Here is an 11,661-nt window from a genome sequence, read left to right as displayed (position 1 = left end):
TGTGATACTCGGGCCTTCAAGTTTAGTTCTGCTTCTTTTTTTGAACTTTATGTGTCTTTGTGGTTTACTTTTTGAGTATGAAGAGTTGGTTCTTCTAAGCTTCTGGTTCTCTCTTTTGATTTTATATTGTCGTGGCCGTATTGATTTTATCTTCAGGAGTTCTGCAGTGGCCCAATTCCAATGTGGGTCAGAAGTTTTCAGACTTTCTCCTTAGGTCTGGATTCTTCTAAGAATGATTTTGGCCTCAGGAATTTGGGTGTTGGACTGACCTGAGATCCTGGCCGTGGCCATGCCACGCAGGTATGCAAAGGCAGATGGGGTGGGAATAAGCCCCAAGATTTCCCAGGGAGTGGATTGAGTAGCTGGGTTGTACTGGATGCAAAGGATCAGGGAGAGGAAAGGCAAGCCTCGGAGCCCCAGATAGAGGCTGTCACCCCCAGAAAGAGGCTGGCAGGTGTTGCAGGACCAGGGAAGTAGAGGGAGATGAGGGCAGGGCCAGGACCAGAAGTGGTGCTCGGAGCCCAAGACTGAGTTGCTCTGGGTGAGAAGGATCAGGAAGCAGTATTGGTTCCCCAGGTGTCTGGGACCCCGAGACTAGGAATGGCACAGGCCCAAACTAGGAGTATAGAACGGCGAGTGGGGGATGGAATGGTGAATGTTGCTTAGGGAGTCCCGGCCGGAGAGCTGCGCTATAGACTTACCCCAAAGGCCTGAGGATAGTAGTGCAGGCTAGGAGAGTTAGCCGGTGGTGCAGGCCCAGGGAAGCAGAGAGAGATGAGGACGGGGCCAGGACCAGAAGCAGTGCTCCTGGAGCCCAAGAAAGGGACTGAGTTGCTCTGGGTGAGAAGGGTCAGGAAGCAGTATTGGTTCCCCAGGTGTCTGCGGCCCCAAGACTAGGAATGGCACAGGGCCCAAACTAAGAGTATAGAACGGCAGGCGGGGGGTGTCGGGGGAGATGGAAGGGTGAATGAGGCTTAGGGTGTCCCGGTGCAGAGAGCTGCGCTATAGACTTACCCCAAGAGGCCTGAGGATAGTAGTGCAGGCTAGGAGAGTTAGCCGGTGGTGCAGGCCCAGGGAAGCAGAGAGAGGTGAGGGCGGGGCCAGGACCAGAAGTGGTACTCCCCAAGAGGCCTGAGGATAGTAGTGCAGGCTAGGAGCAAGCCCTTTTTTTTAACTGTGTATCTGGAGACTTTTTTCCATTTATTCTTATAGTTATTCACATAGCCCTCCTTTCCCTTCCCCCTTTAGCTCCATTTTACGTATTTCTCCTTCAGTAACACCTTTATCCTACTATGCTCTCTCAGGTTCTTTCTCTCTCTTTACCTCCCTTGTTTCCCTTCCATATTCCTGGTCCCTGCAGTTGCATCAGGATATGCACTCACTTATAAGGATTTGGTGCTAAGATCCACAAATGAGGGAGAACATATGTCTTTTGTTTTTCTGAGTCCATGCTACTTCACTTAGTATAACAGTTTCTAGATCCATCCATTTGACTGCAAATTTCATTATTTCATCTTTCTTTACTGCTGAATAGAACTCTATTGTTTTAAATGTATCACATTTTAGTTAACCACTCATCAGTTGAGGGTCACTTAGGTTGCTTCCATCTCTTAGCTATTGTGAAAAGAGCAGTAACAAACATGGGTGTAGAAGTGTCTCTACAATCGGATGAGTCCTTTAGGGTATATGCCATGGAGTGGTATAATCGGGTCATATGATAGGTTCATTTTTAGTTTTATACAAGTTCTCCACAGTGTTTTCCATAGGGGTTGCACGAGTTTGCAATCCCACCAGCAGGGAATGAGTGTTTTCCCTTCCTCCATATCCTCCAAATGTTGGGAGCTTTCCTAGACTGCAGCAGCTTGCCTTGACTTAGGCATTATAGAAAGAAGACTGAAGAAAAAAGACTGCCACTTTAATAGCTTCCCTGCTCTTTGCTTCTGCAGTTTGAGTTGACAGGCTATGCTTCCCTAATTAATTGGCAGTCTTAGAAACATAACCAAAGAGTCCTGTTTCAGTTTATGGACACCGAAGTCTCTCAGCACTGATAGCTTGGTTTCTATATTAGAATAATGAGTTAGAGTAGTTGCTAGGAGCAATCATAGCTGAATCTTGGCTACTGTAAACTTCATGTGAGTTTCAGCTGGTGAGGTAAAGTAGTAACATACTGTGTCCTTGGTTATTCCCTGGCCACTTTCTGTTAGTGATGTATCCTTAGTTATTCCTTGGTTACTCCTGATCTGATTCCTATATAAGCTCTGTTTGATTCACAATAAACATGCATTGGCATCTAAACCTCTGCTTCTCTGGTGTCTTAATTTATATCCATCAGGGTCCCCAACCCCATCAGGCTTGAACTGTAGCCACTGTACCATGACATCCAAATGTCATCATTCTTAGTCTGATGAAAAATTATAGCAAATGCCAATTCTAAGTTAATTTCAAAATTGTTTGTTTTGAAGAAGCAATACAGAAATAATGATTCAACAGCAATTTAAAGTTTCCATTGATTGCCAAATCTTGCAAGCAGAAAGAAAATACACTTCTAAAACCTTGAATTAATAAGGATTAATGCAATTGCCCAGTAGAAATCAATTTTAATTTTCCAATTAAACAAGATGCATATCAAATATGCAGTAATTTAAAGCATATAATCTGTATTAATCAAGGTTCTCTAAAGAAGCAGAACCCCTGATAGAATGAATATAATACATATACATGGATTTATTAGATTAATTTACAGGATACAATCTGAATAGTCCAACAAGGGTTGCACCACACTGGAGAGGCTGAGAATACAATATTTTGCTCAGTCCACAAGGCTGGATGTCTCAGTAGTCCCAGTGTGGTGCTGAAAGCCTGACGAATTTGAAAAGATCTGCTAGCCTTCAGTCTACAGCAGCAAAATGAACTCACCAGTGACAGAGAAGGCAAGTGGCAAAAACCAAGTGTGCCCTTCTGCCATGGCCTTTTATAGCCATCAGAAGGTAACACCCACATTTAGGGTGTGTCTTCCTCCTTCAGATGATCCAATCAAGAAGGTCTCTCTTATTTCAGTTAATCCCAGATAAGTCAAACTGACACCCAGTATTAGCCATCACACATATAGAACACATGAACATATAAAACACAAAAATATTTCTTTTAATGGGGGCTGAGGAGAGCGTTCAGTGAGTAGAGCACTTGCTGTGCAAGTGTGAGTATGAGTTCAGATCCCTAGTACTCACATAAACTCTGGCTGGGCCTGTGGTCTGCCTATAATCACAGCACTCAGGAGGCTGAAACATGGGATCCCCAGGAAAAGCTGGCTAGCCAGAGCAGCAGAATCTGTTAGCTCTGAGCTCAAGTAAGAGACATTGCCTCTAAACATAAGATGGAGAGCTTTAAAGGAATATCTGGCTTCAACTAGCAGGCATGCACATGCATCCATGTGTAATCACACACATACATGTATACCCACACACATATACACATATATACATCAATACTGTACACAAACACATACAAAAAATTATGTTTTGATAAACAATAGAATTATGAACTCAAGTGAATACTAAGCATTGATATCCCTGAATGACATAATATGACTAACACTTTAAAATATGACCATCGGCTTTGAATGATTTCCTTTCTTCATTCATAAGACAACTCTGTGGTGATGGCATTATCCATCTTGATGGTGGACCAAGATGTACTAGTTTGTTTCTTCATTTCTGTGACAAAACACTCTGACCACTACCAACTTGGGAAGGAAAGGGTTTATTTATCTTACATCTCCTGGGTCACAGTTCTTCAGGGAACCCAAGGTAGGAACTCAGGGCAGGAACCTAGAGGCAGGAGCTGGAGCAAAGGCCGTGGAGGAACACTGCTTACTGGCTTGCTCCCCCTGGCCCCTGCCCAGCCTACTTTCTTATGCAACACAGGCCCACCTTCCCAGGGGTGGCACCATCCACAGTGGGCTGGGCCCTCTTACCTCACTCAATCAAGAAGATGCCCCATGGACATGGCCACAGGCTAGTCCAATTAAGGCAATTCCCCACTTGAGGCTCCCTCAACCTGAGTGTGTCAAGTTGACAATAAAGCTATCCAACACACAAGAGTCTGCAGAGCCAAAATCATATATAATCTGAGGAGGCCCCTTGAAAAAAATGAATATTACAAAAAATTGCCAGGCAACATGTAAAACTTAAGTTCTGATAACTTCATGGTTATCATGGTAGATCTTTGATATGTACAGTATTATGAAATTATTATCAAATTCTTTTAGAATCAAACATAATTTGAAGTTTTTATCTTCACTACATATATCTAATTCCCTTATACAATACAATACATTTTTATATGATTTTTCATCCATAATGGACTTCAACCAGGGAATCATACATGCCAGGAAAGCACTCTCTCAATGGAGCTATATCCCCAGCGCTTCATATCTAGTTTTTGGCAGTCTCTTATTCACTTGCATTTAATTATTTTGCTTAATTGTATAGAACATATATTATATAGAACATATATTATATTTGGCTATTTAACGTTCTTTAAAATGTATAGCCATCTGACACAATGGCTCCCCAAACACTAAGGGAAGGCAAAGTCAACATAATGCCTTTAAATACACTGTATATCTCAACATTCTCTTAATAGTATTATTGTAAATAGTGCAGACCATTTAAAACTGTTTGGCCTGGTGTCATGATGTTTGCTGGCTTCTGCTCATCCAGAATTTTTTGGAATCATTTCTGCATTGGTTACTTAGCAATAAATACACCATTTTTTAAATCACTGCTTGAAAACTTTGTAGCCACACCAGTGTGCTTATGGTTGGTAAAGCAGTATCCACAGCTTCTGAAGGAGACAGAAAGATAAAATTTCCAATTGTAGATACTGTTTAAGAGATTTAAGTGTTTATGTAACATGCAGAAATACCTTCAATGTTGGATCCTCATGTTGATCTACCAAGGAAGGAGTTTTCTTTATATATGAAGTCTCCCCAGAGCCTGTAGAGTTCTTTTCATTCTCCAATTTGAAGTTTTATTCTCAACCCAACTTCTCAATTTTATTACTGACTTGCATTACAGAGTTCTCTTTTGATCAGTTATAACTTTGAGGGATTTTGGCAAGTGTTCTTAAGTTTCAGAATTTCCACATAAGCACTGAAGATTGACAATATCCCTGTCAAACATTCCATAGTTTAATACTGCAAAACACCAGTTCAATTTTTAAAAGATTCCTTGGACTAATAAATATTATATGAACTAATTGGGGGTGTTACCGAAACACGAGCTAAGTGGTCCAAATAAATAGGTCCTTGAATCTTAACATGTAGCTGCAACTAAGACAATGTTCACACACAGCATATATCAAGCCATTTAAAATAGAATTTCAAATAGAATCATGCAGTTATTTCACTGGTAGAAATGTGTTTTGTCCTTATATTAATACCACAAACAATTTTACTGTTTACTTAAAAATTGGCTATATTTTAAACACAATATCAGACACTTTTACACTAAATTTTTTTCCTTGTTTATTTAATATAGTTAATGAAAAAACACAATGATGAAAAACAGTATTTCCCTTTTATAATTTGCCTTAAACTGAAAACCTAGGGATTTCTTTTTCTTAATTTATCTCTCAATGTATTTCACTTAATTCATATAAAATTTGTGGTATTTCCATTCACTCAATAACCCCCCAAATTCAAAACACATAGAGATTTATAAATACACATTTGCAATATTATCTTACATTTAGTAGATACACATGGGATAGTATATTTGACACACTATTTTTACAAATACCATTTAGTTAATTCCACATAATGTGAGTTTGTTCATTCTTGCTATCATTTTTAAAAGATGACTTCCAAAGCACACAAAGCTACAATATTTTGCATTTCGATACTTTCAATGAGAGTCACTACCAGCAGGTGGTAAGCTATTCCTTGTATGTATAAAAGCTAATATTTAAAACACTACCAATATCAATGTATATATAAAAACATATTTATTAAATTTACAGTGTATTACTACCGAGAAATTATTTTTCCAAAATATTCAAGGGAATAATACTTTAGCCAATGTGTAAGTCAATATAAATAAATTTTAAAAATTATAAAATTAAACATCACTCTTTATCAATCATATTATTAATGTAAGTTATAGTCTAATGTTAACTTCCCATGAATAACGTTTCCATGGTGCCTTACGGACTAAAGGTTCAGCTTTGGAAATCATAACATTTTCTAGTTTGTATGATTGTTGCACTTGTCCATTAATCTGCATTGTCAGAAGCAGATATCAGCCCAGTGTTGCTGTGCTGATTAACTGACGTGGGTGGAGGTATCATACACTGCTGCTATTCTCCATAATGAGGTTGTTTGTGATGTCCAGGCAGTGCTGCTGTGCTAGTTAACTGAGGTGCCTGGAGGTATCAAGTCAGGTTGCTGTGATCCTTAACTGAGGTGGTTGATGGACATTCACATTCACATTATTTCTACACACCCCTTCTCCATTTGCATATTTACATACTCAGAATTTTCTCTAATTACAGAGGTCACAAATTGATTTAATGTGAAGTATAAGTGACTAAGAAATGTAAAAAGTGACTATTTGGGGCAGAAATTAATTTCCTACATCAGTTTAGAATATTTAAGGATTGCAGAAGTCTTGCCAATTTGTCATACTTTATGGATTTTCTTGAGTTGCCATTTGTAGGTGATTGTTTTTTTCCTTTGATCTGTTATTATTTGATATTTTCTATTTCACTGATTATTGGAAATCTTAACAAAACAACTTTTTACATTTTTATAGATAGTTTTTGTTTCTGGAAAAAATATATCCATTAACTTCCTTTTAAAATTTTCACATATATTTTTTCCATACACTTGAAAATACTCAGCCTGATAACCTTAGAAATTCTTGACAATTACAATTTTATATGAAGTCCAGAAAAAAGAACACAGCTTTGGAAACCCTGTTTGACACTAAACGTCTCCTGCGGGATTTAAAATGGACAAGAATGTGAAGGAGCTTCTCTCCTGAAATTTGGAAGCTTACTTTTCAATTTCTTCATGGCTGTCTTTACTTCTTGATTTCCTAATGTATACATTATTGTGTTCAGAATGGGAGTAAAGATGGTACAAAATACAGACAGGATCTTTTCTATCACAAAGCTGTTCTGTGGCCACATATAGATTAAGATGCATGGCCCAAAGAACATGACGACAACAATAAAGTGAGCTGTACAGGTCGAAAGGGCCTTCGAGGACCCTCTGGAGGAATGGTGTTTGATTGTAAAAGCACAATAACATACGAATTAAGTAAAAAGACAAAGCAAGACAAAGTAATTATGCCACTCACTGATATCGTAAAGAGGCCAAGCACATATGTTTCCACATAAGCCAACTGGAACACCACAGGAAGGTCACAGAAAAAAACTCTCTATCCAGTTGGGACCACAGAATGGTAGCATGAGAGAAAATATGACCTGGCTCATTGAATGCATGATTCCTACAATCCGTGAAGTGACCACAAGTGTAACACACGCCTGGGAACTAATGACTGAAGCATAGCGCAGGGGCTTAAAAATTGCAATATATCTGTCAAAAGACATAGCCATCAGTAAAATTACCTCAGTACCAGTGAAAAGGTGGAGAATGAATATCTGGGAGATTCATCCATCAAAAGAGATTGTGTTATGATTAGTTAGTTAGTCTGTAATCATCTTGGGAGAGGCAAAAGAAGAGCCATGTCAATGATAGAAAGGTTGGTCAGCAGGAAGTACATAGGAGAGTGCAGGTGAGGGTCAGCTAGAACTGTGATCACTACGATGCTGTTACCAACTACTGTTGCCACATAAAAAAGTGAGAACACAATAGACAAATATTTGTAGTTCCCAGGAGTTGGAGAGCCCCAGCAAAACAAATTCAGTCACTGCAGACTTATTGGCCATGTCCATTATCTGGGTTCAAAGGCAGAAGCCTATATAAAAAAAGTAAAAATGATGAGAAAGTTTGGCTAACTCAAGCAATATCTCCCATTTCCAAGAGTCTACTTTCATAGACTTTCTTTTTCCTGTGACAAATTATCCTTATTCCTCCTTTTCATGTGATGTGCTGACTTGAAATAATATTATAGAACATAAAGCTTGTAACAAATACTTTGCAAATAAATGTACTGAAAATAACATTTTTGGTATTAAATGCCAGTCAAATGAAAATAGTATGACAGATATACCTACATCTGTATGCATCCTCTCATCCATATAATACTACCAATAACAGCTAGAGAACGCTGGTATGTACTTCCTTAATGCTGGTAATGTGTTGAACACATACAGAGAAATGTTTACACAACATACATACATACAGTCTTTTTGAGCCCACCTGTAATCAGCTATAATAAAGGATTTTGAACATTATTATTTCATCAAGAATATCTTGCTGAAAAATCAAATAAAAATGGAATATATTTAAGGGATTTTAAACAACTTTGGAATGAGGCTTCAGATAGCAGCTATATAACAATCATACATTTCAAAGAACTGACCATACATTTATGAATAGTGGTTTCCTAGTTGATCCTCAGAAGATACACTTGGGAAACTAGATTTGCTGGAACTCATGGAGGAGGTTGTCATGTTTGCTACAATATTTGCATGTACCCAAAGAAAAAGCACTAGCCTCTGTGACCAAAGGAAAAGCATCAGATTCTTTCGGCCACAATTTCACTCTCACTAAAATATGAGTCTGTTCCCCTTACAAATACGTGCAATTATACAATTTTCAAATGTACTTTCATCTCCCAAAGAATATGTCACATCAAATTGTGGGGAAGAGCTCAAATATAAAGATAGCTTTTTGCCTCATCTATTTAAAATCTCCAATGGTATATGCCAACATACATAAGATGTTTTGAAGTTTGGAGGTAAAAGGGCCAGCACTTAGATCTGCCAGTTGAAGTAATTTATAATACAACTGTACTACTTACTGGGTTCTAGAATTACAGTGTGGAAGTAGGCTTCTGTCAGAGATCCTAGGAGGCAATTTCAAGCATAAATAACTGACCTTTGCTAAATTTTAGTTGTAGCTGTTGATAAATGGATGTTATCAAGATTTGGAAGTTGAACAAGAAATCATCTTGCAGTGGGATTTTATTAAATAACAAAGGAAGATGGCATTAGTAAACTCACAGAGAAAGAGAATTTAAGAATCTTGTGGGAATTTACAAAGGTTGTTTTCACCTGGACCTAAGAGTGAAATTCAGGGGCAGAACGGAGGACGGAGATGCCATCATTTCAAAAGGAAACTGAAAATACCAAGCAAACTTGTAAGGAGTTTTGACACTGTATAGAAGCAGTGGAGAATCAAATCAAGAACACTCTCCTCTTCAAGTACTTAGAGGTCTTCACAGATATTGAACATAAATAAATAAGGCAATTGGTAAAAAATACAATGAAACTTATCTGTTTTGAGGCCAAATTTTTAGGGATCATGAGCATGAACTTCATATGAAAGGAAATATAATGTACCAAGTGTTGCAAGATTGTAGAAAGGGTTCAGACAACTCAAAGCAATATTTTCAGTGTGGATTTTCCCAAGAAGTTCTTAGGAAAAAAACAAGTTAGGAATTTCTTCATTGAAAGAGAAATAAGAGGACAATTTTGACTAAGACAGTAATGTGAATATGATTCTCATTAATAAAATGAGAGTTCTAAGTGACTGTTGTTCTGATTAATTTGTTAATTGACTAATAACAACCTGATTAGGAAGAAATGACTGTCTGCAGTAGATTAGATTGCATTTGTTAACTCTAAAATTGGTGCTGTATAAATGGTTGAGTTAGCAAAGCGCTTCTTGTGGAAGCACAAAGGCTTAAGTTTGGATGTCCAGGATTTGCACAAAACTGAGCATAGTGACATATTTGTAAGCCCAGTACCTGGTAGGCAGAGACAGGACAGTCCCTGAGGCTTCATGCTCAGCCAGTCTATCTGAAATGATGAGTTCCAGGTTCAGTGAGAGACTCTGTCTCAAAAAATATAGTGGTGAAGTGCTTGATGAAGACACGAATGGCAAATTCTGTCTGGCCTCCATACACATGCTCAAATGCATGCACATGCACCTGAGCACACATATCCACATATATACCATAACAAATAATAAATAAATAAATAGTAGGTAAATAAATAAATAAATAATAACAAAAATTTATTACTGTCCTGTACATGATCCTTTGATTTAAGGATTCCTCTATGCTATGGAGGACAGCAGTTCCCACTATACTTACCAAATACTTGCACACATGACTTGATTTGTTCTATGTATGCTGACACCAAGTTTCAAATACTGTGCCTGAACAGAGTTTCTGAGAGTTTATATTTCTTCAGAACTGTTCTTTTCCATCTCCTAGCTTCCAGCACAAATAGAATTAATGCAAAGAACCAAGCTGTTCACTCTGTTCATGGTTAGGAAGATGTGATGCTGTTAAAATGGCAATTCTCACCTTATGTTCTATATACTGAACACCATGCTAGTCATGATGTTCAGAGGGCCATTTGTGTAGAAATAAAATGAATAAAATTTATATGGAATTGAAAGGCACCTATAATCACAGACATAATGCCTTAAAAACCATTAGACTCCCAAGATAATGGCATGGAACAGATCTTCAACAGAATCATGGAAGAAAATTTCCCAAAATTAAAGAAATATATGCCTATACAAATACAAGAAGCATACAGAACACCAAAAAGGACAGAAAAGAAACTCTCCACAGCACATGATAGTAAAAACACTAAATGTACAGAAAAGGGAAACAATACTGAAATCTGCAAAAGAGAAACAACAAGTCACATATAAAGGAAAACCCATTAGGATTACAGGTGACTTTTCAGTGCAAACTATGAAAACCATAAGAGCCAGGACCAAAGTATTCCAAGTTTTAAATGACCACGGATGCCAACCCAGATTACTATACTCGGCCAAAATGTATATTATTTTGAAGGGGAAAGAAAGATCTTCCATAACATAAATAGGCTGAAGGAATTCATGTCCACAAAACCAGCCCTTCAGAGAGTTCTAGAAGCAATACAAAGAGCTGAAGAAAGGAATGACTATACTCAAGGTGTTGAGGAAAGAAATTCAATGAAGGCATAACTGTGGAAAAGTACAGCCATATCAAGAATGTAAACAGAAATAAAAATAATAGGATCAATACATATCTTTCATTAATAACTTTAAATATTAATGGATGTGGGAAGCGAGCACAGCCGAGCCAGCCAAAGATGGAGCCCTGGCTGGCTGCCAAACCTCGTGCTGTTTACTTCAACTCTTGGCTGACTGCCAAGGCTCATGAATCCCGCTTGTTTACCCCAACTCTGAAGTATGGTGAGCCCCAAAACAGGTGCTGCCAGCCTGATGATCTTGCTACGTGCCTATGAGCTACACTCTGCCTGGCCGCTGCACGTGTGTGAGCCCTGATTGGTACCGGCTGGGGGGAGGGCTGTTGGAAACGCTATATAAAGAGCTGAAGTGTGTAATAGAGACAGACAGAGACACAGAGACAGAGGAGAAACACAGCATCATAAGGACACAGCAACAGACAGAGACAGCATCATAGGAGACAGCATCATAGTGAAGAGAATATGAGAGAGAATAAGAGA

The 11,661-nt window shown here is 38.3% G+C and overlaps 1 pseudogene; it reads right to left on the bottom strand.

Annotated features, from left to right (window-relative positions):
* Nucleotides 1-7,005: 7,005 nt before the first annotated feature.
* Nucleotides 7,006-7,959, bottom strand: LOC103744733 (annotated as a pseudogene).
* Nucleotides 7,960-11,661: the final 3,702 nt, after the last annotated feature.

Source organism: Nannospalax galili, unplaced genomic scaffold (assembly GCF_000622305.1).
Source record: "Nannospalax galili isolate Female #2095 unplaced genomic scaffold, S.galili_v1.0 scaffold1423, whole genome shotgun sequence".
In the NCBI taxonomy this organism is placed as follows: domain Eukaryota; kingdom Metazoa; phylum Chordata; class Mammalia; order Rodentia; family Spalacidae; genus Nannospalax; species Nannospalax galili.
Note: the sequence above shows the minus strand (reverse complement) of the source record. Positions and strands in the feature narration are given on the sequence as shown.